The sequence below is a fragment of the Ursus arctos genome, unplaced genomic scaffold, assembly GCF_023065955.2.
Source record: "Ursus arctos isolate Adak ecotype North America unplaced genomic scaffold, UrsArc2.0 scaffold_8, whole genome shotgun sequence".
NCBI lineage: Eukaryota > Metazoa > Chordata > Mammalia > Carnivora > Ursidae > Ursus > Ursus arctos.
In genome coordinates this window covers 63,750,839-63,756,839 of record NW_026623100.1, presented here as the reverse complement: position 1 = coordinate 63,756,839, position 6,001 = coordinate 63,750,839, and positions in this window count along the sequence as shown.

Below are 6,001 nucleotides of genomic sequence, written 5' to 3'. Positions count from 1 at the left end.
GTGGGCAGGGTCTCGGCCACCACCTTCATGAGGCCTTTTTGGATGTGTTCCATCTGATAACAGTCTCAGCCTCTGCATTAACTAGAGAACCCCGGGAGCTCCCTTGGGGGCCTATTGCGTTATGACTTGTAGTAAAGCTGTTTGAGAGTCTTTCTCATCCCTCATCATTTTCCAAATTCCTGGAGGACGGCCACTTCCTTGTCTGTCTTTCTTTTTCTTGAAATGTCTGGCAAAGAGTAAGTGCACACAGTAGGTGCTCTCTGTGCTCACAGGTAGGTGAGGTAACTCTCTCAGTTACAAGTTACAGATCGCCAACTCAGGTGCTCTGGAACAAGTAACTAGGTCTCCTGGTTCTGGCTTTTCTCTGGGCTCCACTTATATCCCCTGTGGGCCCAGTACGTGGAGGAGTAAAGCAGGAAGCCTGACCCATGGGAGTCAGGAGACCTGGGTACCCCCTGCTCCACATGCAAGCTTGGTGTGACCTTGAGCCCATGACTTACCTTACCTCAACCTCAGTTTCTTTATCTGGAAGAGAGGACCGGTAATGGGGGCCCTGTCTGCTGCATAGACCGCTGAGAAGATCAGATAAAACCCTAGTGGGTGACGTGTCCGTGTGTGTAGAGATGGTTTGTAATGGCCCAGTGCCATGCGATCAGGAAGATTCATTAACATCTTCTGTACCAAGAGTCTGGGGCCTGGATACACACGTTCAAATCCCAGCTCTGTTTCTGTGTTGCTCTGGAAATTTGGGTGAGTTTACCTCTCTTGACTTCTATTTTCTTCGTTTGTCAACTGGGAATAATAATTATAACCACCTCATAGAGTACCTGTGAATATTAACTGAGTTAATATACATGACTCAATTAAAACATTGTCTGGTGCAAGGTAAGCCCTATAAAAGGTTTTTATAGCTGTCCCCATTGTGACTGCTTGAGGCCCCCACTACTGTGTGTGTGTCTCCTGTTTCTTCTCGCTAGATTGGGAGCCACCTGAGGGCAGAGCCCATCCAGGCTTCAGGCTTGTCTTATGCTCTCCTTTTCCCAGCATGCCAGTGGATGGCTGCGACAGCCTGGCAGGGTCCTAGGCTCCGATCAGATCAGATTAGAAGTGGGTGGAACTTCCCTGGAGCCTCTCTGTCCTGGGAATGGCACAGTGCAGGGGATGGAGGAGAGCTCACGCTGGCGCCAAATAGCCCCTTTCTCCTGGACTTCTGGGTCCTTAGAACAGGAGGGTGGAAAGATATGTTCCCGAGCAGACCTCGAAGCAGCCTGGCAGGAGACTCATTCTGGACAGAGGAGTGGCAGGCAAAGAGGTTCCCCCTTTAGGACTTCTCTACCTCCCCTTTGCCCTAAGACAGACCCTATGCTCCGTCCAGTTTCTGGGTAGCAGATGAGGAAGCAGAAGTCTGGGGATGTCAAGAGACTTACTCCAGGTCACACAGGTGGCCACAGCATCATCATGCTTGGGCCTCATTGCCCAGCTGGGATCCCAACCCTAAGCTGCCTCTCCTTGCGCAGCTCTGAGACCTAGAACGAGCAGCGAGGGAAGTTCTCCTGTTCCTCCTCTGCGGACCCCACAAACAGTAGCTTCTGTTCTAACTCCTGAAGATAATTTCTGAATAATAGCACCGCATGCTTTACCTCTGGAATGGACCCGGCTTAACAAAATACGAACTGGGGGGTACCCTCCTCCTGCTGCAGTCTTTCTGGGGCGTTGACTACTCAGAGTTTTCCGGGGCCATAAGCAGGTGGCCAGAAAGGCCTCCTTTCCATACGCTTTCTGAAAAGTCTTGCACAAACTACAGTATAACTCCACAGGTGGGCTAAAGCAACAAAAAGCTTTTGCTGTTTGCTTTTATGTGTTATTGCGGTAAAAATACAGTGAATACAGCGCCCTCCTCTTAGGGTAGGGCTTGAATTTTTAACGTGGGACGGTCAGCCCGATGCAGCACACTGCAGTTTCGATATTACTATTTATGCCGGCCTCTAGACTGAGGGTGTCTGGACGTCCTTTCATTTCTTCTCATTAGCGCATGCCTTGCACACGAGATGGGAACCGTGGTGGGCACAGGTACGGCCACCACCTCTCAGAACACTCAGGCTGGGAGGGTCCTCCTTGGAATTTAAAAGAGGCCACAGGGGAGGGAGCCAGCATCGCTTCTTCACTCGGCTCTTTCCCCCAGATGCTGATCGCTTTTCAATCCGTAGTTCCCCACTTGTCTTCTGCCCCCACACCTGAGGGAGAGGACACATTCCCTTAGGATTCTAGGATTCGTGGCTCAGTGTATCTGTAAGGTTTAAAGGGAGGGGAGGTGCAGTGTGAAAAGACTGTGCAGCCTATTCTGAAGCTCAACCCCACTCAGGGGGAGGCGTGGGACCCATTGATGGCCTTGCGTCCCGCCCCCATCCTGAAATGCCACCCATGAGAAGATACACCTGGGCTTAACAGCATCTTCATATGGTTACTCCCCACTTTGCTGAGTGTGCCTCCCCCTTCCCCACCCCCACCCGACCCACTGTTCACCCTTCTTTGCCCTTCTGTATGTCCTGGGGGGCTGACCTCAGTGGACTGCCTTTGGCTAGAGATGGGGTAAGGGAATGAGAGAGAGGGGTCTGGCCTCCCTCCCTAACCCCACCCCCTGCAGGACTCTCTGGCGGTGGCTGCTTCTCTCTGTCCTCCTTGGTGGCCCTCTTCCTCAGCACCAGGGCACACCAGCCTCTAATAACATTGTTTCCTCCGCTTCTCAATCTTAGGGGTGGTCACAGTTTCCAGCTGTTACCAGGCTCTGGGTGCCAAGGTCCCTTGTTCTCTTAGCCCTGCCCTCATCTCTATTCGGAGGAGATTCTCCATAAAAGCCTCTACCTTTGAGCCAGCTGGGCCCAAGTCTGTTTCCTGATAGACTCCTCACTGATCCAGAGATCTTTGGACGAACTCAAATGCTTCCATATTAAATAGTCATTGAATATAAGACGCACCAGCTTTCAGAAATGTTCAAAGATCATCAAAATGTATGGCTTACTACAGAGAAATGATGGCAGATTTGCTTAGGCACGATGCATAGAGGACCATTTATCATTAAGACATGGAGTTTGCTTCTGGCCCGTCGAGGCTGGGAGCGTAGGTGACGGGCAGAGCACTGGGTGTAAAGTCAGGTGGGATGGCTCGGAGCTCAGGCTCTGACACCCACAGCCTGGGACATCTTGAGTAGGCTGCCTTGCCATTCTGTTCCTTGGCCTCCTCTTTGGCAATCCAGAGTCAACCCCATTGCTGTCACGTCCCTGGCAGCGATGTTGTGTGAGGACAAGTGAGGCCATGTATGTGAAAGGTTTCATGAACTGTCCAGTGCTCAAATGTGTGGGCCAGTGCAGCCCAGAGAAGGCAGCCATTCTGGGATTCAAGTCAGGGACCAAACGTTGGGCTGGAGGGATAAAGGAGGAGATGGAAAGGTCACCACCCAGCAGGGAGGTCCCAGAGAGACAGTGAGAAGAGAGCCCCCAGCAATCCTCTTCTCCCTATCCCTTTTCTCTCTCCTCTGCTTCTCACACCCGACATGACCTTTCACTAAGCTGAACCATGATGCTAGGCTGTTTATTTATTCAGCTAAGAACTAAGGAGCATGGCTAAGTGTAGGACAAAGTCATGCACCAAGTGAAGTCTATGCTTTCTGGAGACCAGGAAGAGAGAAACGGACATGCCAGTAGGAGGCAGGTCATGCCGTGTCCTGGGTAAGAGGAAGAACCGGGTGTTGCAGAGGCCCAGCTGCATTTCCAACCAGATCACTAACCCACTAACCAAATCTCCTGGACAAGTTACTTAATCTCACTTTCTTGATCTGCAACCAAAGAATCATACCCACGCCAAACATTTGTTGGGAGCACTGCATGAGACAATCCCTTAAAGTAATCGGCCTGGTGCCTGACTCTTGGTAAGGGCTCCGTGAAGGATGATGGCCTCTATTCTTAGTGTGTTATTCCAGGGAGCCAGAGGACCCTTTCTAACCGGGTGATCAGAAATGATTCCTCAGGAAGGAGGCAATAAACTGGGCTTGGAGGTTGAATTCTCGGTTTGGCATCCACAGTTTGGCTGAGGCACTAACGGGACCATAGGGCCCGTCTCCGCAGCACCGGGGCGTAGCTCTGGTGTCTCGCGCTTCGGGGACTGAAAGGTGAGGGCAGGCCGTAGAACGCAGGCCTCCGGGCGGCCAGAGGGAGCCAGCCCAAGTTCTGGAGCTGGGGAAGACCGGGATCAAAGCGCTCCGAGGCAGGCCGGGCTCACCAAAGGGAGGCTAGCGACTTGCATCAGCACAGATTCCGTGATGCTCTGCAGACGTCTCGGTGCTGCTGGGCTTTACGGGAACCCACAAGAAAGGAAAGGGCCGGGGAGCACGCAGGGCGGGGGCGGGCGAGGGCGCGAGGGTGCGCTCGCCCGCCCGCGCGCTCCCGGCGGCGCCGGCCGGGGCCTGGGCGCGCCCGGGACGGCGGAGGCCGCGGAGGAAGCTCCCGCTCCCTTTCCCCCTCCTCTTTTCCCCCCGCATTACTGGAAGGACTGTGTGGGAGAGACCCAGAAGCACCCGGATTTTTGAGCGCGAGGTGGGGGAGGGCCGGGCAGCCGCTGGTGCTCAAAGGAAAACCAAAAGTGCATCTGTTCGCGCCGCTTCAGCACGCGGCTGCCCCCGGGAGGGTCCTGGCCGCTCCTCGCTTTGCAGCCCCCCCAAGATCTCGCTAAGGCACTTGGGGGGGGGGTGGTGGCGTGTGGCGCAGAAGAGGACAGAGAGGCGAGTGAGAAAGTGTCACGATTTCTTTTCCTGCGCTCTCCCCGACACCGTCCCCACCCCCAGTTTTCTGGTTTTGCCACTGCCGCTGGGGAAAGGGTTGATCGGTTTTGCGTCAAAGAACTGCATTTACTCAGTCCTGCTGGCAGAGGCGCGTAAACACGCAGGCAGGCAGGACTCAGGGATGAAACGACAATAACAACAAACAAAACAAACCCCCCCCCCCAGTGCCCGCGACCGGTGTGCACATCCGCCGGCCGCATACCTCTCCCGGGCCAGCGGAGTTGGGGACTCTGCCCGGAGGGCGGCGGGCGGAGGTGCGAGGAGTCTGGCCAGCCTCGCCTCGCTGCGCGCGTCCTTGGGGATGGAGCTCGGGACAGAATGTGTTTTATAGCTGTAAACAATGACCCCGAGTATTGTTTGGGATTACCGTATCTTGGGGCCATTGGGGCGGCCAGATGCCGCCAGCCGTCCCGGAAACGCCAGCGCTTTATATAGAGCCCCGGGAAAGCTTTGAGTTCCCGGCTCTATTTTTCTTTCCTAGCAACTCCCCCACTTTACAGATAAGGAAACTGAGGACCGGATCTGTGACGTGTTAGAAAGCACAGCGCTTCACAGTGTTCACAGTCTTCACAAGAACCCTGTGGGGGTACAGACGGCGCCACTTAAGGGCTGGGTAAACCGAGACTAAAACAATGTCTGGACCAGAACCCAAGTTCCTTGACTCCTAGTACAGTGCTCCTCCGGATTGTCTCTGCAGAAGAACTGAAGTTCCAGAGCTGGCAAGGGCCCTAGAGGGTCATCTTTCCCAACCCCTTCATTTTATAGGAAGAAACCGAAGCCCAGAATGGTTAAGGGACTCGCCCAAAATCTCACAGCTCATAAATAGCACAGCCTGGCGTTCGTACTCCGAGGTCTGTGCTCTTTAACCCGCACCTCGCCCCGCCCCACCAGGCGAGGCGGGAAGACCCAGGAGTCCAGACTCTTTGCTCGCTGAACTTCCCTCCAAAACAGCTGAAGACAACGTTGGGGCACACCCTCTCCTCGGGCCTCCCTCCCTCCCTCGCTCTTTTATTTTTTTTTAATTCTTAACAGTCGAGCTAGCTTCTAACGCCCGGTTACTATTAGATGCGTCCGAATTGTCCCGTACAGAGGGAGGCCGGACTGTCTTGACTGGTTAATTTCTTCTTCAGGGCTACTCCTAACAAATTAATTGTAGGGCCGGGAAAA